This window comes from Giraffa tippelskirchi, chromosome 12, assembly GCF_054371585.1.
Source record: "Giraffa tippelskirchi isolate mGirTip1 chromosome 12, T2T-mGirTip1v1.2.pri, whole genome shotgun sequence".
Classification (NCBI taxonomy): domain Eukaryota; kingdom Metazoa; phylum Chordata; class Mammalia; order Artiodactyla; family Giraffidae; genus Giraffa; species Giraffa tippelskirchi.
The window spans coordinates 121285629-121309955 of NC_137286.1; the positions used below are offsets into that span (position 1 = coordinate 121285629).

The 24327-nt window shown below is 41.5% G+C and overlaps 1 long non-coding RNA gene across 2 annotated transcripts in view; it reads left to right on the forward strand.

Moving 5' to 3' along the window:
• LOC145529497 (uncharacterized) overlaps positions 1 to 24327 on the forward strand; it is a 112830-nt gene that overhangs the window by 72156 nt on the left and 16347 nt on the right. Inside the window, exons 6-7 of one of the 2 annotated variants that reach the window (XR_014071287.1) lie at positions 8206 to 8447; positions 23124 to 23178. The exons of the other annotated variant lie outside the window; for it this stretch is intronic. This is a non-coding gene — a long non-coding RNA (uncharacterized LOC145529497). The remainder of the gene's footprint in view (positions 1 to 8205; positions 8448 to 23123; positions 23179 to 24327) is intronic. 2 annotated transcript variants of the gene reach the window in all.

The window sequence follows — 24327 nt, forward strand, 5'->3', positions numbered from 1 at the left end:
ACAATATGTGTTAAGCACTTAATGTAGGGCTTCCTAGGTGGCGCTAATGGTAAAGAACCTGTCTGACAGTGCAGGTGGACATAAAAGACACAGGTTGGATTCCTGGGTCAGGAAGATCCCTGGAAGAGCATACGATCATGAAGTCACAAAGAGATGGACATGAATGAACACTCACACGCAAAAGTTTACTTAGTTACTCAGTCATGAGCTGGTCATGATGAAGCTAGCTTTCCAGACTGTGTTGAGGTAGACTCCTACAGTTTCTGTCTTGTGAGCCTGTGCTTTCCTTCAGGCTGATTTAGTTGGATTTCAGCTATCTTTCTTGAAGCAATCTCTGGGTCTACTATCAGATACAGTATTCACTGGTTTTTGAAACTGCATGAACAGTTAAAGTTGAGATAAAAAAAATATGATCTTAAGTGATGGAAGAATTGAATTTGGAGGAATCACCTTACTGAAGAAAATATATATACAGTGTTTAATGGAGTCAGAATGTCTCTTGTACTATGTTGTTCTTGCCATATTTTGAATTAGAATATTGGAGGAACAATGATTTGCCTTAGCATGTCTTCTTCAGCTTTGAAGTTGGTCTCTTGGCCCTTTCAATTGTGAGTCCTTAAATCCAAGCTTTATTTAGGCTTGGAAGATGATATGGATTTGAGTGTTTCTTACAATAAAAATTGTGCTTTCTGGGAGTTCTTTTGTTTTTAACTCTCAAATGATAATGTAAAGACAAATATGAATTAAAAATAAGACGCTCAGTTCTCCTTGTTGATAATAAGGGAAAAGATTTCTCTCCCCTCTTTTTTTCTTTGAACCTTTACTTGAGAAAACTTGTAATTCTATAGACTTTCTCTTCTCTTTGAGAAAACTTGTAATTGTATGGACTTTCTCCTCTCTTTGAAATGGATATAAATCCTTTTGAAGACTAGATTGGCATTTTGTCAGCTTTATGACCTGGGAATGTCTCTGCCAGGACTGGAGAGCCATCTCTTTGAACTGTAAACATCAAGAGAGCTTAGAGCCCCAGTCTCCCGGTTACTGTGGGAGGGTAGCGCCTTGCTTCCAGTGGGCACTTCGCTTGAACTTGAACTTAAATCAGTAACTTCCGTTCAAAAGAGATGCGAAGTTGTTTTCCTCTGGATAAAACCACTTAGTTAACACAGATTGTCATCCCAATTACCAGGTGAAGTCTGGATGGTTTGGACCAGGTAAAGTCCTCTGACTTGAGGACTAGTTATGGCTTAACTTGAGAACATGTGTACAATGGGTTATAACTGCCTGGCTACACAAAACAGTAAAATTCCTTCTGTCTTTTCATATCTTAGTAGATAGCCTGTGATGGACATCACATTCTGGTTTAATGCTATTTCAATAAGAAAAGTGTTTGCTTGTGTTGTTTTTTTTTTTTTCTCTACTATGTTCATAGAGAGGATTTCTAAGTCAGAAGAATATTTTGTTTTTATTTTCACTTCTCCAACCTAATTTTCTAGTAAATAACCAAATTACTGACATGTTTTGGTTTCTAAAATCTCCTTTCAAACATTCCTGACTGATCCACTTCTGTTGACTATTCTAAATGACTTTTTGCTCTTAAAAGTAGAGTTGATATTTGAAGACTAGATTATCCCCTCGTAGGGATAATTCTAAACACTTCAATTTGGAATAATATTTTGTTATTTTTTAATGTTATACTAATGAACTAAGGATAATCACTAAAAGATTTAAGGTGTTATTAAAATTCTGTTGGTGTAGGTATTAGTTTGCTAAGGCTGCCATACAAAGAATGCTCAAACTACCGCACAATTGCACTCATCTCACACGCTAGTAAAGTAATGCTCAAAATTCTCCAAGCCAGGTTTCAACAATATGTGAACCATGAACTACCAGATGTTCAAGCTGGTTTTAGAAAAGGCAGAGAAATGAGAGATCAAATTGCCAACATTCTCTGGATCATCAAAAAAGCAAGAGAGTTCCAGAAAAACATCTATTTCTGCTTTATGGACTATGCCAAAGCATTTGACTGTGTGGATTACAATAAACTGTGGAAAATTCTGAATGAGATGGGAATACCAGACCACCTGACCTGCCTCTTGAGAAACCTGTATGCAGGTCAGGAAGCAACAGTTAGAACTGGACATGGAACAACAGACTGGTTCCAAATAGGAAAAGGAGTGCATCAAGGCTGTATATTGTCATCCTGCCTATTTAAATTATATGCAGAGTACATCATGAGAAACGCTGGGCTGGATGAAGCACAAGCTGGAATCAGGATTGCCGGGAGAAATATCAATAACAGATATGCAGATGACACCACCCTTATGGCAGAAAGCAAGGAAGAACTAAAGAGCCTCTTGATGAAAGTGAAAGAGGACAGTGAAAAAGCTGGCTTAAAGCTCAACATTCAGAAAACTAAGATATGGCATCCAGTCTCATCACTTCATGGAAAATAGATGGGGAAACAGTGGAAACAGGGACAGACTTTATTTTGGGGGGCTCCAAAATCAGATGGTGACTGCAGCCATGAAATGAAAAGACGCTTACCCCTTGGAAGGAAAGTTATGACCAACCTAGATAGCCTATTAAAATGCAGAGACATTACTTTGCCAACAAAGGTCCATCTAGTCAAGGCTATGGTTTTTCCAGTAGTCATGTATGGATGTGAGAGTTGGACTATAAAGAAAGCTGAGCGCTGAAGAATTGATGCTTTTGAACTGTGGTGTTGGAGAAGACCCTTGAGAGTCCCTTGGACTGCAAGGAGATCCAACCAGTCCATCCTAAAGGAAATAAGTCCTGAATATTCATTGGAAGGACTGATGTTGAAGCTGAAACTGCCATACTTTGGCCACCTGATGTGAAGAGCTGACTCACTGGAAAAGACCCTGATGCTGGGAAAGATTGAAGGCGGGAGGAAAAGGAGATGACAGAGAATGAAATGGTTGGATGGCATCACCGACTCATTGGACGTGAGTTTGAGTAAACTCCAGGAGTTGGTGGTGATGGACAGGGAGGTCTGGCGTGCTGCAGTCCATGGGGTCACAAAGAGCTGGACATGACTGAGCGACTGAACTGAACTGAACTGTAGATATGAGTTTGCTAAGGCTGCCATAACAAAGTACCAAGTGGTTTAAAGAGCAGAAGTTTATTTTCTCACAGTTCTTCAGGCTAGAAGTCCAACATACGGATGTCTGCAGAGTTGGTTTCTCCTGAGGCCTCTCTCGGCTTGCAGATGGCCACCTTTCCTCTGTGTCCTCTCTGGGCCTTCCCTCTGTGCCTGTGTCCTAATATCCTCTTCCTACAAGGACACCAGTCAAATTGGATTAGGTCCCACATTAATGACTTCATTTTAACTTAGTATTACCTCTTTGTTGTTGTTTGTTGTTCAGTCACTCAGTTGTGTCCAACTCTTTTCAACCCCATGGACTGTATAGCCTGCCAGGCTCCTTTGTTCATGGAACTCTCCAGGCAAGAATAGTAGAGTGGGTTGCCTTGAGATCTCCTCCACCCAGGGGTTGAACTCAGGCTTTCTGCATTGCAGGAAGACTCTTTACCATCTGAGCCACCAAGGAAGCTAATTACCTCTTTAAAACTTTATCTCCAATTATGGTCATATTTTGAGGTACTGCAGGTTGGGACTTCAACCTAAGAATTGGGGCAGACACAAGTCAGTTCAAAACAGTGTATACATTCAAGTTGCTATTCAAATATGTGCAAAGGTAGTTTGATCAAAGCACCTGGGAGACCAGAATGTGACTGTCATTTGCAATAAAGTTTACGAGATTAGCATTCAGCATTCTACTCGTCTTAGTCACCAAAACCAACATTTCCAAATTTAGACCCCATATTTCATTGTTTATGTAAGAAATCAGAATTGGTTTTGAATAACTCTTAGTTCCTTCAAAGTAGGGAAAATGCATTTTATGAAAAAATATACCCCAAGTTTTCTGAAAACATACCCTAGGTTTTTTTTTTTTTCGCAGCCTCAAGTTGGCATAGTCAGTTACCTCTGAAAAGTGACAGAATCAAAGGTCTTTATTGTCAGCTCTACCCTAAATCACATTCCTGGGAAGGTAGCCACCTGGATAGTACTTATAGCCCCTACTTGGAACTCAGTTCTCTCGAAGTTCACTACTGAATGGATGTGGGAAGAGATAACAGGTGGACACATTCTTGACCTTTGCATATACCGGCGTTCATTAAGAAATCAGCACCTTCTCCCAGGCACATCTTGGTGACCTGCAGAGTGACTTGGCACTACGTCTAGCCCTTGGAGGGAGGAGGAGAAGGATGAAGAAAGGCTAAAAGGTGGACGTGCTTTCTCAGACAGTCTATTTGTCTCCTTCCATGAGATTTATTTTTGGCACACAGAAGAGCTTATCCATAGGGGGACCATTTTAAAATTGCTTGTGAAGAGCCGGCTTCCTTCCAAGAGGAAATGTAACCTTGTCTTCATCTGGCACATCAGATCAATGCGCCGTAAAAGATCATGTTCAGTTACCTCATTTTTTTGAATTAGAATTAATGGCTCATTAGTCTTGATCATATCAATATTATAACACCACTTCCACTTGATAGAAGAAGGAGGAAAATGCTGGCAGAGTGCACTTAGCCCCCTGACTCTTGGTGAACAGACCACATGCCCGCCTCAGGGAAAACCAGCGAGATCATGGAGGTGGCCCTTTTCAAACCCACCCCATTTAGGGCAAGCGTGGAGCCTTGTGTCAGAGCCTCTTGGAATAAGAGTTAAAAGGTTCTAAAGGTTTGGGCCACTGGGGACATAGATCAGCATTTCCCCTACTTTTAGCAGCAGACCTCAGTCGGGGAACCAGACACCCACAGCTTTTCTTTGGCCACATGTCAGACCATATGTTGGAAACTGGAAAAATAGACATTAAGACTCTTCTCTTGAACCTCTCTCCCATGAGGAATGTCATATCTCAAGGAGCATGTATTTCTGCAGGACTCAGAGAAACAGGCAGGTCGACTCTTTTGAAATAAACATAAGAAACGTTGACAAGCACAAGATGATGTTATTTAAGAATTAACCCTTTCCCAATCCCTAAAATTTGCCAGAAGAAACACCAATCAAATGGGTTCTAAAAATATGCTGTGCTGTGCTTAGTTGCTCAATCATGTCTGACTCTTTGTGACCCCACGGACTGTAGCCCCCCAGGCTCCTCTGTCCATGGGGATTCTTCAGGCAGGAATACTGGAGTGGGTTGCCATGCTCTCCTCCAGGGGATCTTTCCAACCCAGGGATCGAACCCAGGTCTCCCACATTGCAGGTGAATTCTTTACCATCTGAGCCTCCAGGGAAGCCCTCTAAAACTATAGCAAAGTAAAATCAAAACTACCTTTAAGAAAGGAAGCACTGGACCAGGAGTCAGGAACTCTGGCTGTGTTCTTGGTGTGGTCATTAGCTAATGGTGTAACATGAGTGGCAGATGGTTGTTATTTTTTGCCTGCCAGGCATGGTTTTCCTTTGGACATTGTCCTCATTCTCACCACACAACTGTTGGATTGTAAACCTATGGTACACAAGTCTGTATCTTACCTCCCTGGCCCCAGTGATGGACTTGAGGATGAAGAGACAACCAAGCCAGGCCACTTAGGCGCTTCCCCTGGGAATTTGCTAGATGCATCAGGAATTATGAATCGCAAGGATAATCCAAGCCAATAGCTACTGGTCTCTGCCTTTGTCATAGAAAGGCAACCCAGAGAAAGCAGACTTAAGAAACTCCAGGGTGATGCAGAGCTGGCTGGTACACATTTGAACCCCTGCAGTTGGTCACTCCAGGAATCCCTTTTTAAACTGGGCAAAAACATCCCTTTTGTTTCAGATGAGACTTAGCCACTTGGAACCTGATTATCACATTTGTATATTTGGATTCACCTCTCTGAGCCTCCCTTTCTCATTTGTGAAGGAAAATCGACAGTTTAGTAGATTTTTAAGTTTCTTTCCATCTCTGAGCATTTTTTAATTTTAAGTCTAAATCTCTCTCTCTCTTTTCTTTTTTTTGAATAATTGAAGTATAGTTGATTGAGAAGGAAATGGCTAACCACTCCAGTATTCTTGCTTGAAGAATTCCATGGACAGACGAATCTGGTGGGCTACAGTCCATGGGGTCACAAAGAGTTGGACATGGCTGAGCGACTAACACTGTCACTACTTTCATAGTTGATTTACAATGTTGTGTTAGTTTCAGGTGTACAGCAAAGTGATTCAGTTATATAGATGTTCTTTTTTGTATTCCTTTCCATTATGGCTTATTACAAGATATTGAATATAGTTCCCTGTGTTATACAGCAGGACCTTATTGCATATCTATTTTATATATACTGTTAATCCCAAGCTCCCAATTTATCCCTCCCCCTCCCTTATTTTCCCCTCTAGTAACAATAAGTTTGTTTCTGATACCTATGAGTCTGTTTATATTTTATCTGTGAGTTCATTTGTATCATTTATTTAGATCTCTTATAAAAGTGATATCATAGGATATTTTTCTTTCTCTGTCTGACTTTTGTTGTTCAGACGCTAAGTCACATTTGACACTTTTGTGACCTCATGGACTATATACCCTCCCAGGCTCCTCTGTTTGTGGACTTTTCCAGGCAAGACTACTGTAGTGGGTTGCCATTCCTTTCTCCAGGGGATCTTCCCAACCCTGGGATCAAACTTGTGTCTCCTGCATTGGTGGGCAGATTTTTTACTGCTGAGCCACCTGGGAAGCCCTTCCTCTAAGTCTAAATCTTTTGATGCATATTCCTTAATACTTTGTTGTGACAATATATATTTTCTAGATAGGTGAGAGATTCTTAGAAATCTCCAAAAATTTCCCTCCAATTATTTGGAACATATGATAGTTATACCTGAAGTCAATTTATCTTTATATTAACAATGAATGAGGTGTTTGATGAGAAACTCGATAGCATAAACAGGATCAGAGACTCAGGAAGGAGGGGATTTATGTGTAACTATGGCTGATTCGTGTTGTTGTATGGCAGAAACCAACACAATATTGTAAAGCACTTTTCCTCCAACTAAAAAAAAACAGGATCAGAGAGCACCACTTAAAACCATTTAAGAATACAAACAGTTTTTTAGAAGAGAGGGAGTCATGATGAAAATCTAAAATCTATTCATTCAAAGACATCAAAGTGTTAAATATAGCTATTGCATCTATTTGAAAGCAATAAAACAAAATATTTTTCTAAAAACATAATTAATAATTAAGACCAGGCAATTCCACCAAGTAGTTCAACTCTCTACACCAATCAAAAAATTGAGTCAAAGCTTCATTAGGCAAATATTTTAACAAAATCTCTCTTTCTCTCTCTTTTTTAAATCCTGTGGCAGCATGACTGCAAGCCAGCAAAGAAATAGAATTTGAATAGGGAAGGGCACAATTTGCCTGGAGAAAAGAAGCTCAAGAACTTGAGGGGGTTGGTATAGATTAAGCAGCAGGATTTTTCTTTTTAATGAAAGGACAGTATCCTGAGTTTAGGCTTCTTTCATTGCTCCCTGCTCAGATTTATTAACCTTAGGCAGGGAGAAGGCTGAATTAAGAAGGAATTAATAATAAATATTCTTTCTGCTCTTACCCCTTGGAGAAGCTCACAAAATTTTTGCTAATTTTTTAAATGGAATCCAGTGTGAATGGAAATGTCCCTTTGATAGCCCTGAAAATATGACATCTTTCTGCAGAACTGGCTCAAAAGTACAGTAGCACTTACCATTTGTAGCACTTGAAATTAATTAGCATGCTTAGCGTCCTTTTGTGATGTTTGAGTGTTGACTTTAAAAGGAGGATACAGATGATCAAAGCAGAGGAAACGTGGGCTTGTATAACAGTATGAGTTTTAGAACTCACAGCTTTCTGTTGAATTCTGTTGGCGAGTTCTGAATCTGTCGGCGAGTCACCTCTGCTTCTCCACCTGGACCAGCTTTCTTTGGGAGGGACCTCATCCCTGACTCCCTTCATTATCCCCTGGATGCTTGCTTTTCTATACAGCATGTTGGTGACTCACTGACAAAGTGCCCTGAGAGTGCTTTGGCTGAGGTTTTGAAAGAATGGCCTTGCTTTAGTTGTGGGGTCTCTAAATGGATTATCAGGAGCCAGAGGGTAAAAGAGGATCTATTTTCTAAAGCAAGAGTGACTTAGGAAATCCCCGATGGGGAGATTCATCTCTGAATGTTTTGGAAAGTGTTTTCCAGTGCTGATTTCTAAGAGGAGTTTCTGTGGTTTGAGTGCCTCTGCCGAAGACATCACAGATGCAGCATCTGATGGAGAGAGTGGATACTCGTGGGTTATCCACTTTGTGCAGCTCTGAGCAAGCAGACACAAGGAAAGTGACTGAGTTCAATTCCCAGCAACATATCCGGCAGGCTTCCTCTTCACAGGCAGAGGATGAATTCATCCAGCTAGCATTTGGGAATTCCTTGTGCGGTATGTAGCCTGGTATTGGTCAGTAATACTCAAAATGTGATGCACATAAGAATCACTGGGGAGCTTATTAAATTATCAGTTTCTGGGTCCCATCCTCAGAAATACTGATTCAGCAAATCTGGAGCAGGGTTTAAGAATCTGACTCCCATCTGAGGGGCTCATAAATACCGATTGTTCCCTAACATCATTGTTGTAAGTGCTGTGGGACAGTATAAATTCCTTGCTGAAAATCACTCAGTCACAATGGCCAGATGAGGCCCAGTGGCCCACAAAAGTGACATGGATGGTGGCAAAACCCCACAGAAAACCAGGCAGGATGGTATTGCCCAAAGATACGCAGCCACAGGAATTTTTGAGTATTGTGGGCTACACTTGGGCTTAAGGAAATCTCTTCTAGGATTTTTAAACATAATCTGGACTTTAAAGAAAATCAAATCTGATCCAACAACTCCATTTTTTTTTTAATGAGGCAAATAAGATACAGAGCAGTTAAAGGACTGGCCTATAATCACTCAGCTAAGAGTTGAAGGGGGAAGATTGGAAGCAGTGACTTCTAACTGTGTCTATAAGCAGTCTTGGGAGGGTCTGTGCTGGATGCAATGGAAGTGAATACATAGACTAGCATCCTGTTAAAAATGGCATGGGCGCATCAACAGATGAATGGATACAGAAGATATCCTTGGTGGTTTCCTTAGTGGTTGACTGGTAAAGAATCTGCCTGCAATTCAGGAGCCACAGGAGACTTGGGTTCGGTCCCTGCATTGGGAAGATCCTCTGGAGGAGGGCACGGCAACCCACTCCAGTATTCTTGCCTGGAGAATCCCATGAACAGAGGAACCTGGTGGGCTACAAGTCTATAGGGTTGCAAAGGATCAGACACAACTGAAATGACTTAGCATGTATGAATATGCAATGGAACATTACTCATCATAAAAAAGAATGAAATAAAACCATTTGTAGCAACAGATGTACATAGAGGTTATCATACTAGGTGAAGCAAATCATAGAGAAAGACAAATATCATATGATACAAAGTGATACAAATGAACTTATTTACAAAATGGAAGCAGACTTACAAACATAGAAAACAAATTTAAGGTTACCAAAGGGGAAACTGGAAGAGGGATAAATTAGGAGGTTGGGATGAATACATATATCTAAAATAAACAAGGTCCTATGTATAACACAGGTAACTATATTCCAAATCTTGTAATAACCTATAATGGAAAAGAATCTGAAAAAAATAATAAAAACAAGAAAAAATAAAATTACAAGAAGAATGCTACTGAACTGAACTTGGGTCCACTCACTCAACCTGCAGCAAAGCCAGTCTACTGACACCAGATTATGGTGAAGGAAGGTACAGCATTTTTCACAGGATGTCGAGCAAGGAGAACAGGTGGCTCATGCTCAAAAGACCCGAAGTCCCCATTGGCTTTTAGGGAACGTTTTTTAAAGACAGTGTGTGAGAGAGGGTTGGGAGTATGTGATCACCTTGTGTACAATTCTCTGATTGGTTGATAATGAGGTAACTGGGTGCTGTTTTGGGAATCTCAATCATCAAACTTCTGGTTCCAACCTTTCTGGAGTCTATGGGTGTGGATAGTGTGAAGTTAACTTCCTCCACCTGGTGGAGGTTTCAGTATCTGCAAAACAACTCAAGGATAAGGCTCAGGGTAATATCCATAGCCCTTGAAGAGGAATGAAAGCTCCTTTAATGGCGAAACTTATTATTTTGTCTGCTTTACTACTTTGCTTTGTTTTTGCATTTTCTCACTTCTCTGATAAAATTTGCTCTTTGGAACTTGGGGGAAGGCTTAGGAAGCTAAAGCTTTTCTGTGGACAAGAGATGATGATAGCTGCCCCAGGAAAGACCCCACAGTATTCTCCTTAGTTTCAAGAAGAAAGAAAAGAGGCTGATGGTAATGATCATTTAATGTGTTTTTTAATTTACTGAACATTTTCCTTCTTGCTCCTTGTGAACTCTAAGTCAGGTAAGAGTAGAATCTCAATTATACCACTTCCACGGTGTGAATTGACTGTTGAAGTTATTACTTAGTTAATTGTTTATTTATGACTTAGTATTTTGGTGAATATCATTACCATTTATTTCCTTACTAATACCACTACCAACTACAATACCTGAATAGTGCTAATATTTTAGATCAGAACCCCTGGTTTCTAGGTGGGCACCCAGAGATCTGGAGAATGTGATTTGTTTAAAGTCCCAGAGATAAATCCTCTGATCCTCCCGCCATCACTTCCTCCCAACCTCCTTCCCCATCTTCCTCTTCTCCATCAGTTCCTCTGGCTATGAACCTCTTTTAAAATAAAATTCTTTTTGGAAAGCTCCTAGTTTCCTTTCTCTTCTTTGAGCATGTACTGTGCCTTTTTGTTTAGAACTAATTGCAAAGCTCATCTTTGACTCATGTTGGAGACAAAAGCCCTAAACTAGATTATATGAACACACTCTCTCTCTTTCACTCTTGCTTTCTGATCAGGATCTTGTGGGCATGATTTGTGTTTTGAGTAGATTTACTGGGTGAAAACCCTGTAGCTTTCATAAACTGCACTCCTTGTCAGGTGCTAAAAGCCCTCTTAGCCAACCAAAATGCAGGTGGCTGTGTTCTGGCCAGGTCTGGTTAGTTGGACATAAAATCAAAATATGTGAAGCCTGGAAGAAAGAAAAGATTCCTTAGTATTAGTCACAGCTTTTTCTGAAAGCAAAAGGCCCAAGAAAAGAAACTAACTGTGTTCCGAGTGGAGTTTAAGTACCTGATTCCCGCTGTGAACAGTGATATATGGTTGTTTTATAAATTAGCCACATTTGAATTCTAAATCACTATAGGTGCAGCACAACCTTTGATATAAGACTAAGCTTATTTTTCAACAAAGTAATTGCTCAACATTGGTGAGTTGGTGGGAGGGGGAGGGGACAGTCTATTTTTGAGGCACTATACCTGCTACCCAGATAATATTCCTAATATTTGACAGTACAAAATAATGGTATTGATAAGATGAATAAATCTGATCTTGGCTATTATATGTCAAATTGGTAGAAGACAAATTTTCATGCAAGGATGCAGAAAAGTAATAAACCTGCTTACAGAACAAATTTAATGGTTTCTAAGCCTATATATATTTCTAATAATTGTTTATACTTTTAATTTAGTACTATTATTCTTAGCAGGAAGCTTGTTTCAAGTTGTGGAGAGATTGGAATAAAACCAAAGAATCAGAATTCTCTAAAAAGGCAGTTTCCAAGGGAATTCAACATGGTTAGATAAAATTCTAGCATGTTCACTTCTTTGTCTCAAAGATTTTCTTGTAAATAAATTCTGGATAGACTTTGATAGCTCTTTCGCATACTCCCTGGGATGTGGGAGGTGAAACGAGAGGAGGACTAAGTCTTGGAGAATTTTCCTATAAATTTTTTTTTGGTTTATTGCTAGAGACACCTCCACAATTTATATGCATAAATTTTAGCTGTAGTTTAAGTTAAAACAGCAAATCTCAACCTGATGGTGTGTTCAAAAATCAAATCAGTCTTTGAGAGCAGTCCTAGAGTGTTTCTAAAAGAGCCAAAGGAGACATTATGCAGTCAAGATAATCACTGCTGGCTGCTCTTTGGGCTAAGAAATTAACACGGCCTTGCCTAGCTGGCCCATCACACCCGCCGCTTCAATATCACTTCTCCAGGCTCTCAGACGGAAAGCCGGGAGTTAGGCTTTATGAAGCAAGTCTGCAATCTGTTGGCACTCCAGTGTGGAATGCTCCTGCTGCCATCGCTGAGGCTCTGCCTCTTCTGGGGATATATAAAACCCTCTTGTCTTCAGGGTTGCCAAGTCAGCACTTCCCAGGAGCACTTAGAAAGAACGGCATCCCTCACCTCTCCGTCAACAACAGAAAGCCCTAAATACTGGTAATGGCATCATAGGGGTAACGGGGGACATGAGAAAGGGTCTCAGGATACACTTTCCCAGAGTGAGTCAATATGAATGGGATGCTGCCTTCCAAAGCGAGGTAAAGCCCAGTCATGGGGACCCTGCCCACCTGTGCTATTAATACCCCAGCTGCTCTGCAAGGGAATGGGGCACGGCTTGTCCATTAGCTCCTCATGGAGCCGACTAAGACAGAGTGTATGTGAGACGCCGTGCTCCAAAATGTTCCGCAGGAACAGCCCCAAACTGTCAGGGAGAGAGGAATGGATGGTCTCCTTCTCAAGTCTCTGTTTCTATTATAAATTAGATGCCTACTTAAAAAATGACCAAAGTATAAATAATTCAAAACAAATCAAAGGCCATTATTACCACCTTCACACCCAAGATTTTGAAGATAACTCGTCTACCTGATGCATTTATGGATGCTTGCTCTGCCTTGCGGTCCACTATTTCTTCCACTGTGAAGTGATACTAAGAAAAATGAAACAGGGTGGAGGCAGGGGGAGAAACTCAGTACAGTATCCAGTCTAAGGTCAAGTGCACGTCCCCCACCCCAGGGGAACCAGAGTTCTTTCCCCAAACAATCCACTCCTGAGGTCTAACGTGAGTCTGTCTTCTTCTTCAACCAGAGGAACCAATCACTTTAAAACCAGAATGAAAGGCACAAAACAAAGGCACCAGGGATGTTCTGCATGCCTGGTGGGCTCAGTAGTATCTGAGTCATTGCGAGTCAAGGACTGTATGCCGCCAGACTCCTCTGTCCGCGGAATTCTCCAGGCAAGAATATTGGAATGGATAGCCATTCCCTTCTCCAGGGGATCTTCCTGACCCAGGGATCGAACCCAGGTCTCGCACATTGCAGGCAGACGCTTTACCATATAAGCCACCAGGGAGGTTCATAAGGATGTTCTGGGAAGCATATAAAAGCAAATTATTCATTGACCCAGCTCTTCCCATCCTGCTGGTTACTGCTTCCAGCTCTGCTAAAGCTGCAACCTCATCTACTTTCTCTCCTTTCCTTTTTTAAAAAGAATAATGATCAAGGCCTGATGACTATAACCTTATCTCTCCTATCCTTGACCATCAGTTCAGTTTAGTCGCTCAGTTGTGTCCGACTCTTTGCGACCCCGTGGACTGCAGCACACCAGGATTCCCTGTTTCTGTTACTTACATACTTAAACATATTTAACTTATGTTTATTTTTGTGGCACAATGATCTGACGTCTTTACAAATAAAATGCAAGATAATCTTTCACTGGGAGAGATGAAGTCCTATGGAAAAATCAAGGGCAAAACAACTGCCTCTAATATGGTAAAATATTTTGGAAGCTTAAGTGGGAAGGTGAGAATGGAAAACTGGAAGTAAGAGTGTATCTGAGTGAAGACTACTGTGAAGTGAAACCTTTGCGAAGACTACTGCCCTGCAAGAAAGAAAAAAAGAATTAGGGTAGATAATGTGAGAGCTTTGGTAATGGCAGGATACTCTGTGTTAGTTCCCAAACCTGGCTACACAGCGTATCACTTGGGACCATATGACTTCTCTGATGGTGCAGTGGTTAAGACTCTGTCTTGCAATGCAGGGGGTGCAGGCTTGATGCCTGATCGGGGAACTAGGATCCCACATGCCACATAGTGTGGAAAAAAAAAAGTTTGCTGGATTCACACTGGGAGATTCTGTATCAGAAAATCTAAGGTGGGGCTAAAGAATAGAGCCTTGGGAATCATTGCTCAAGAAGCAATAAAATGTTTGGTAATGAATATGTGTACTTTAGCTGCTGCTGCTGCTGTTAAGTCGCTTCAGTCGTGTCCGACTCTGTGCGACCTCATAGACGGCAGCCCACCAGGCTCTGCCATCCCTGGGATTTTCCAGGCAAGAATACTGGAGTGGGTTGCCATTTCCTTGTCCAGTGCATGAAAGGGAAAAGTGAAAGTGAAGTCGCTCAGTCATGTCCGACTCTTAGCGACCCCATGGACTGTAGCCTACCAGGCTCCTCCGTCCATGGGATTTTCCAGGCAAGAGTACTGGAGTGGGGTGCCATTGCCTTCTCCTGAAATAAGCTAGACTGAACAGGACTAGAGTATGTAGTTACCAGATGTCTGAAAGTAATTCCAGTAGCAGCTAAGCTTTATGGAAGTTTTTGCAAATTGTTATATTCTTATTTATTAAAAGTTCTAAAGCATATAAAGAACGGTATTGTATTTATTTACCAAAAGACAGTTGATTTGATATTTCTATTACTAGAATGAGGGTCTCCCTACAACTCTCTGATGGCTGTTTCCTACAATATATGTGTCTGAAGAATCTTGTCTTCTTAGCCATGATAAAATCACAGCCAACAGGGAAAGCAAAACAGACAACCTCCTTATAGAGTAGCATTTCTCAAACTTTTAAAGGATCCTGTTACAGTCTTAAAAATTATTGAGGCTCTCCAAGGACTTTTTTTATGGATGGGTTGTTGATTCATATTAACCATATTAGCAATTAAAGCTGAGAATGTTATAACATATTAGTTTATTTAAAAATAATAAAAATAACATTGTAAACCCATAATGTTAGCTTAAATAATATTTTTTAAAAAATAACTATATTTTCCTAAATGAAAAAATATCTGTGAAAAGTAGTGTTATTTTATATTTTTGCAATTTTTTAAAAAATGTATGGCTTTATAAATGATAGCTGAATTTTTATATCTGCTTCTGCATTGAATGGGTGGCATTATGTCCTTTTGCTTGAAGCTTGTAAAGAGAAAAACAGCTTTACACAGGTACGTAACTGGAAAAGGGAGGTCCTTATGAGTTCCAGGAAGTGTGTTGGCAACCTGGGCTCCTCAGACCATACTTTGAGAACTACTCCTCTTGAATGATCGCGACACTCTCTCTGTGATGGTGAGCTGGTGATGTCAGCTGAAGGCACTCAGCCTCAAAGTCTATGGGGCTGGATCAGATCACAGAGGTTTTAGAGCTAAGGATAAATTATGTCTAGGGAGTCCAGGTTGGCTGGGAGGAAAATATCAGGAATGAAGTGTTGTAAGCCCCAGAGTGAGGTGTGACGGGAAACTTTGGAAGGACATCTCTGGTGCAAGGAGGAGTCTCCAGAGAAGGCGTCTAGGAGAGTTGCCACACAACGTTTGCTGCTTTATAATCTGAGGGCAGCTCAGGCTACTGCTTTAGGCATTGAAAAAAAACACTCTGTTTAGTCTTTCTGGGGCATTCAAATAACTCAATAAGCCTTGCTCACTGCTTCTGAGGTGTCTTTCTGAGGTATTCTGAGGTTGGAGCCTTTTGTTCAGTTAAGTAGAAGATTGCCCATAAGCTTTATTGATCTTTCTCTCTGAGGAAATTTCTCCCCTCTTTTGCCTTTTTCGGAAAGTTCACAATCTTGTCTTGAGATTGAGCAATGATTTCCCTGGTTCCCTCTTCTCCGAAGGTCAGCCCATTCTGCAGTCCAAGGAATAGGATGTAGATTCGATTCTTTCACAGGTTGTCTCCTCACCACGGGAATCTGACTAGAGAATTGATCTTGTCTTATTAATGCTGTGACCCTTCTCCCTGGTTCCTGCATCAGCCCCCTGAATCCAGGAATTAAAGTGGCCAACTGGTTCAGATGCAAAGTCTATTAAGGAAGGATTCCCTTTGGCATGAGGTGCCAAAGCTTCCCTCAGATGGGTTTAAAATCCGTTGGCCCTTTTGGAGATTTTAGGTTGATATCCCAGATGAATGACAAGGTCACCATTGTGGTTTGAGGCCGAAGACATCCCCTGGGGGCTGGCTGGTGGTAAAAGCATTACCCTCTCATTCAACCAATGTGCCTTTGCCTTGAGCCTTGCTGTCATCCTGTCAGCCCGAGATGGATCCACGGAAGCTTCCCTTCTCTCCTCCATTTTCCTCTCTCCCCATGCAGGCAGAGATCCAGGATTGCCTGGGGCCAACTCCCACCTCAGTGTCTGCCACTTCCTGTTGCCTTGCCCTGAGAGTCCCCTGTCAAATCTCAAAAGACAGAGCTACTCAGGCCATAGGCAGTGGGTTAAGCCTCTGGGGTAGTGGAACTATCTTACTCTTCCATCCTCTGTCCTGTTCTCTTCCAGGATCACAGTTCTTTTCAGCAGGAAAGAAAATGAATGTTTACTGAATGCCTCCTATGTTCCAGGCTCTTCTATAAACATTACATATCCCATTTGATCCTAAACAGCCATACAAATCTTTACTTTGGTAGATAAAATGAATGTTACACAAGGTCACCCAAGGGTCTGTCAGACTCTGACATTCATGCTTTTGTATGCCCTGTGCAGTGCTGCCTCAGCCCAGGAATGCCCCAGCTGTCTTCTTTCTAGAAGAAAAATTGGCGGCCTTTGAATCCTCTTTCTCCTTTTCTCATCACATGAAATGAAGTGAAAGTGTCAGCTGCTCAGTCGTGTCCAACTCTTTGTGACCTCATGGACTGTAGCCCACCAGGCTCCTCTGTCCATGGAATTCTCCAGGCAAGAATACTGGAGTGGGTTGCCGTTCCCTTCTCCAGGGGATCTTCCTGACTCAGGGATCAAACCTGGGTCTCCCACATTGCAGGCAGATTCTTTACCGTCTGAGTCACCAGGGAAGCCCCATATGAAATGACACTCATTCCCAAATTATATCTACTCTACCCTTGTCATAATCCTCACTGTCCTCTCCCAGCCCTGTGACCCTACTTCAGCTGTGTTATCTCAGTCTCTTCTTCTGTCTCAGCTCTGCCACTGTCCCTAGCTTCCTCCCTGGCCCTCCTCATGGCATGCTCACCTTCTTCTGGAGCAGCAGACTGTGAGGTTAGTGGTCAAGGGTATGGGGGCCACAGCCAGAGTCCCTGGATTCAAACCTGCCTCTGTCCATTCCTGACTACGCAATCTTGGGCAGTTGATTTAATTTCTCTGTGTCTTGGATTTCTTAAATGTGAAATGGTGACAATACTAGTACTCACCCAACAGGATTGTATGGAGACTAAAGGAATTGATGCACATAAAGCATCTCGGAAGGTTCCAGGCATGCGCTGAATAGGCGCGAGCTGTTAGCTCACTTTTCCTACTGTAGCGTTCAGACCAGCTTTTTTCTCAGTGGAACAGACTTCAAAGACACTCCCCTCACACCAAGTGAAACAAAGTGAAAATGTTAGCAACCCCATGGTCTGTAGCCCACCAGGCTTCTCTGCCCATGGGCTCCTCCAGGCAGGAATACTGGATTGGGTAGCCATTCCGTTCTCCAGGGTATCTTTGTGACCCAGGGAGTGAACTTGGGTCTCCTGCATTGCAGACAGATTCTTTACCACTGAGCCACCTGGGAAGCCCCCTTCACAGGAGATAAAGACCCAACTCTTGAACTTGGCCTTTGATGCTCTGTTGTTTTCTTCCAACCGATTTTACAAACTTCTTTTCCATTAGATTGCAACATACACCCCCAGCTGGCAAGAGCTGATAGACAGCCTCTGTGTCTCATATGCTCACTTACGTATCTCTATTCCTCTGCATATTCACCTTCCCACACATTCATATTCTATTTATTCTTCAAGACTCAAAACCCAGTGGCATCCTTTTCAAGAGGGCTTCCCTGACCCTCCCAGTGGGAAGTAATCTATTTACCTTGTAGACTCCCATAGCAATTTATTATACCTCTCTTTCAGCACTTAACCATGTTTTCCCATCAATTATAGTTATTTATGTATTCATCTACCCAACCAGGATGTAATCCCCTCCAAAGTAGAGACTGTGTTGTGTTAATCTCTGCATTTGCCGAAGTGTCTATACAGCGTCTTCCTCATAATGAGAATTCAATAAAAATTGTGTTTGAATGACTGGGATGTGAGTTTTATCTAATAATAATACTTACCATCTATTGAGCTCTTCCTCCATGCCAAGTACTGGGAGGAGGGTTTAATGGGTTTTGTCTCATTAAATCTTCATGACTCTATGAGGGACTTATTCTTTTTCTTCTTCCCATTTTTTAGAGGAGGACATTGAGTCACAAATATGTTCAGTAATTTGTCCTAAGTCACCAGGCTGGTAATTGATGTAATCTGGACTTGACCCCAGTGTTGGTCAACTCCATGCCCATACTCATCTCCATTGCATTAGAGTGCCTCTTGTATTGTCAAAGGAAGGCTTTATGGAGCTAAATCAATGCATGCGCGTGCGCACACACACACACACACACACACACACACACATACTTACTGGTACTTAATTGGCCATTGGGCTTGCTGCCATCTCAGCAGTTGCATCTTGCACAACCATAGCTCTATCATAGCTGATATGCACTTCCTCCTTTTCAGGCAGGGTGGATTCCAAGAGCAGTCATGGGGAGACCTCTCCCGCCAGCTCTGCTCCTTGAGAAAGAAACTGAGCTTCACTTGGTGGCCCGACTACAGGGAACTCATCAACAGATGTGTCAGCATTTATGCCAGGCTGATTAAAATGCAGCAAACGAATCATTCATGGCCTAATGTGCAATGCATTGTAGCTTATTTGATAGCGTTGTTTGTGCACACATCTTCAGAAACAATATTCTTGTAAATCTTGTATCAAACCCTTAGGGTATTGGTAGTAAGCAGGAAATCAGCAAACACATTGATCCCTCACGCTCTGTGATGTTCGTAGTAGTCATGAAATTGAATTTCATCTTAACATATTAAAATCAATATACAGTGCTCAGTTTAATTTAGAATGTAAATACCATCAAGGGTTTTCAAGACAGAGGAAATAATAGTTTCTAATTCGGATATGTATGTATCATTACACAGGCCACTTTCCATTATTTAGAACAAGTGTAACCCTGGAATAGAAAAATATTTAGCTCAGCCTGTTAGAGTAAATGGGAGTTCAAGTTCTCTATGGATCAGAATCAGTAGCTAAGAAAGACTTCTCATTTTAAACACAGGAAGTTTAACTGTTCTCTATTTTATATAAAAATTTTTACCAAAAATTGCACTTACTGTTTTTAATTCTCTAACATTACCTTGTATTAAACTCCAGTGAAAGGACTGAGACGATTTTTGCCATGTGTATTAACAGCGAAACAAAACAAAGCAGGCAAAACAAAATGAAATTCACTTTGACATTATGACGGATGAAGGCCCCAAGGATACTCCTTATTTTGGGATATGGGGATACGGAATTCCAAGTGCACAGGTTCCCAAGTTCTCTCACAATATTGTTTTGCTTAATTCTTCCAATCTTTTCTAATTTCATGAATAAAATGAGAAATAGCAATTATTGTGATTACTATTGCTTATAATTATTGTACATTTATCAAAGAATGAAGACATGCCAGGAATGATGTTAAGTTCTTTACACGTGGTTTTAGTTAATATTCTTACCAACACTCCGGTGTCGACATCCTCTTTACCTGTAGGTGAGAGACAGTGACATAAGACTAAAACTACTTGTCTGAGGTCACACAGCTGGTGAATGACAATGCAGTTGTGAACTGGGTCTGTGGCACTTGGGGACTGGTGCTTTTTTTCCGTGACTGACCTAAGGCGGTGGTGCTGGTCTCTTGGAGAGAGTTATTACTCTGCCTTCAAACAACCTTAAATCTAGAAAGAGTTGCAAAGAAAGCAAGAGAAGAAAGGTCACCATCCTCTGACCTGAATGGGAAAGTGTGTATTTCCTGGAGCCCAGGGGTAGGGAAAAAAGTAGACACAAAGGCTACTCAACAGCAGTGATTCCATTTGCGGCTAACATGTCCTTCCATTTTCATCACTGGTGCTGGCTTTTGTGCATGTGCGATTTCTGTGTGATCTCTTTCAGAATACCTGAAAGGCTAAATAGGAAGAGTGGAGTCACTCAGCTAGCTTTCTGAAGTCCACAGTTCTATGAGTCAGCCTTGTAGAGGCTGTTTATCCTCCCTGTCCCACAGGTGGGCACAAGTGATGCCCAGAGAACATTATAATCATTCATTCTTCAATGCTTATTGCCCATGCTACCAAAGCACTGCAAAAAAAGAAAAAATCCGTCATGGTATTGAAGCAGTCCCACTTTTATCTTTCAAAGAATATATATTACCTGCTGGTTATTAGATTTTTTTGTGCTGATTGAACAGGGTCGTGTATTTGTAGGAGCCACTTCTTGGGTTAGGACCACAGGGATGTTGTGAGGTAATATCTGGGAGTACTTTGAGCTCCACTGAGGAAGGTGCTATATCAATATCATGTATGATTCTGCATTATCAGCCCTAGAGGAAAGGTGGCAGGAGATGCTTCGGTTTCCTCCCCTGGGCACAGTAATGCGGTGGCTTTAGGTAGATTTCAGCTGGAGGAATGTTTCAGCACCTGCAGGCTTGGATGGAAAGGATGCCGGCTGCTTCGGGAACTTTCCAGGGACAGAGGATCAGTGTAGTGCAACAGATGAGGAGGGACAGAGTCTGTGGTTGCGCATGGCCAGCGTACTCTCTCTTAACAATGACTGGAAGCTATGATCTCTATACTGGGGGAATTGAAGTTTGCAGGGGTGAGGGGATGGATTTTGTGTATCTGGCAGTAATGAAGCACTCTTAAAAAAAATCAGAGATGCAGTAGCACCTGACCTGGAGTCTGTCACATCCTGTTCAATTCTGTTTATAAAATGCATGCACATCCCAAGTTGACCAGATTGAGCTCAAGTTGTTCCCTCACTGTCCTCAGATGAACCTCATCCTTCTTGGCTGCTGTAGAATTCAAGTTATCTTTTAAGTCCCAGCTTACATGTCATGATTTGCTCCTTGTGTGTGTTAGTCACTCAGTCGTGTCCAACTCTTTGCGAACCCCATGGAGTGTGGCCCACCAGGCTCCTCTGCCTATGGAATTCTCCAGGCAAGAATACTGGAGTGGATTGCTCTTTCCTTCTCCAAGGGATCTTCCCTTCTCCAGCAGATCTTCCCGACCCAGGGACAGAACCAGGGTTTCCCACACTGCAGGCAGATTCTCTACCATCTGCGCCACCAGGGAAGCCCCAATTTCTCCTTAAGCTTTTCTAAATAGCTGTCATGGGGGGATGGTGTCCCTCACAGTATTCACATACTGAAGTTATGACTTCCTCTACCTCTGAATGTGACTGTATTAAGACATAGGGTCTTTAAAGAGATAATTAAAGTTAAATGAGGTCTTTGGGGGTAGGCCCTAGTCCAGTATTATTGGGGTCCTTATAGAAAGGGGAGATTAGGACACAGACAGGCACAGAGGGAGGGCCATGTAAAGAAACAGGAAGGAGAGAGCCATCTGCAAGCCGAACAGAGAGACATTAGAGGAAAGCAACCCTGCCAAGCCCTTGATCTTGGACTTCTAGCCTCTAGAATTATAAGAAAGTAAACTGTTGTTTTCTAAGACACCCAGCCTATGGTACTTTGTTATGGCAGCTCTAGCAGACTAATAGCCAAAAAGTAATTAAAGAAAAAGATTACACTCTTACCAAAAGTTTCTACTAAAACTGCAGGTCATAGGTCACCAGCATTCATATCACCTTTGCCTGGTGAACACTGAAAACTCTCAAGACTCACTCAGACCTTTGGAATGCAAACCTGTCCTTTGACAAGATCTCGTAGAGATAGGTATGCCTGTTAAAGTGAGAAGAGCTGCCAATGAATCGTGCAGTTTGCCCTTGAAACCAACCCCAAACTTAGTGTTTAAATGAGCAATGATTTATTATTTCTCATGATTCCCTAGAGAAGGGAATGGCAACCCACTTCAGTATTCTTGCCTGGAGAATTCCATGGACAGAGGAGCCTGGTGGGCTACAGTCCATAGGGTCAGAAAGAGTCAGACACAACTGAAGTGACTGAGCACGCACACACAACTGTGCCTTTGGTCTTCTGGGTACCGCTGAGTGAAGTAGAGTCAACAGTAACTGCACAATTTCCAGGAAAGGGCAGAGCCAGGGGATGGAGCCATGTGGTGGAGACTTACTGGCCCCAAATTCAGGACTGCTGTTGGTTACATCAGTGTCCTTTGCAGGCCTGCCTTCTGGTCTTGGTAGAGGCCTATAATACTTGACAATATCATGTGCCCTCCACAGCCCTCCCTGTCCTTCAAGCCCTAATTTGAATCAGAATTTCTTTCTCAGGTCCCTTGCGGTGGGGTTTCTCTCCCCCTCTCCAACTGTGTGTTGTGTGTTCAGTCCCTCGGTAGTGTCCGACTCTTTGTGAACCCAAGGACCATAGCCAACCAGGCTCCTCTGTTCATGGAATTTTCCAGGTAAGAATATTGGAGTGTTGCCATTTCCTACTCCAGGGGAATTTTCCTAACCTAGAGACTGAACCCGCACCGCTTATGTCTCCTGCACTGGCAGGCAGATTCTTTATGAGTACCACCACCTGGGAAGCCCCTCTTTCTTGAGGTTTCCTAGAAATGTTAAGATTTTCCTATTATACCATTTATTTTAGATGATTTTGTTTTGGCATTGGTTGTGTTTGTGTCTATGTCTAGTCCCTAAGAGCTGACATGAAATTCTACCCGTGTTTGTATTGGTCCCAGCCCCTGGACCGGGGCTTTGTGCACCTGACAATAGAACATGATGCAAGGTATTGGATTGGCCATAAAGTTCATTGGGTTTTTCCATAAGACATCACTGGAAAATCTGAACGAACTTTTTGGTCAACCTAATATTACCAAAAAAAGAAAAATTCTAACATACTGTTTTTCATCAATATCCTTTTGAAACTTTTGTGTTTTGTGAATTGTAGTCCAGGTGTAAACTTCCGTGGTATAATTCACTTTTACATTTTCTATCATCCCTTGTAGATGTGGAAGTTCAGGGCCATCGAGGAGCCAAGGCTGAATCAAGTGCTGCTGTCCTGTAGGTCTCTGAGCAGACTTTTTTAATTTTAAATTTTTAAAAATTTCCACTCCTTAACTAAGTTTTAAAAATTATAGGCATACATTTTATGAAACATTGCTGCTTTTCCTAGGGAGTTATGTAGTTCTTTAGACACGCTTATGTGTTCTGAATATTCCAGATAATATCACTTGAGAACGATCTTAACTGGTGGAAATAATATTATAGATGACAATTTAATAATTTACACTAGAGTTATGATTGGTCTAACATTCAAAATAAAGGCTTTAAATAAGCAGATAAAGCATTTTGCAGTTACCTTTTAAGTTTCTGTGTAGCCTGTAATGAAATGCTAGAGATCTTCCAGTCATTCTATGGAACAAGAACTTGAATTTCCTTCAACACTTGGTTTCCATCTGAGGATGGCACTGGACCTTTTTATTACCAAGTTCCCTGGTTGCTCAGGCGGTAAAGAATCTCTGCAATGCAGGAAACTCAGGTTCAATCCTTGGGTCAGGAAGATCCCCTAGAGAAGAGTATTGCTTGGAGAATTCCATGGACAGAAGAGCCTGGTGGGCTACAGTCCATGGGGTCGCAAAGATTCAGACACGACTGAGTGACTAACGCTTTCACTTTTTTCTTCCTGAATTTTCTAAAGGAAAGTGTCAAGCATCATTTCAAGGCTGAATAGTGTTTCTGATAACAAGCCCTGGACATATTTTGTTTATTTGTGTGCTTACTCCTCTTAGCTGTGAGAATTTGAAAGTGCAGAAGTGCAGATTTAAGAACAAAATCTTCTCACCTTATTGTATTTGTTCCATATGTTGATTAAAAAAAAAACCCACATGTTCTATAGTAAGATGATGACAAGCTAAAAATGGTTCCTAAAATGTCCTTTCCCAACTTCCCATGAAAAAAACCCAAAACACAATGAGCTTTATGTCTTTTAAAGAACACAGGTTCTTTTAAACTTCCATAATGTGTTGTGGGGAAGTGAAATGTACAGAAACAGAACTACAGAAGAAAATAACTATTGACTGATACTTCAAAAACAAGGGAAAGAAGGGTTAAGATGCATGTATTTTAATCAAAATTAAAAGTATATTAAAGGAAATTTAAATGGAAAATTTGGAAGACTTGAATACTCTTGAAAATTAAAGCCAACACTCA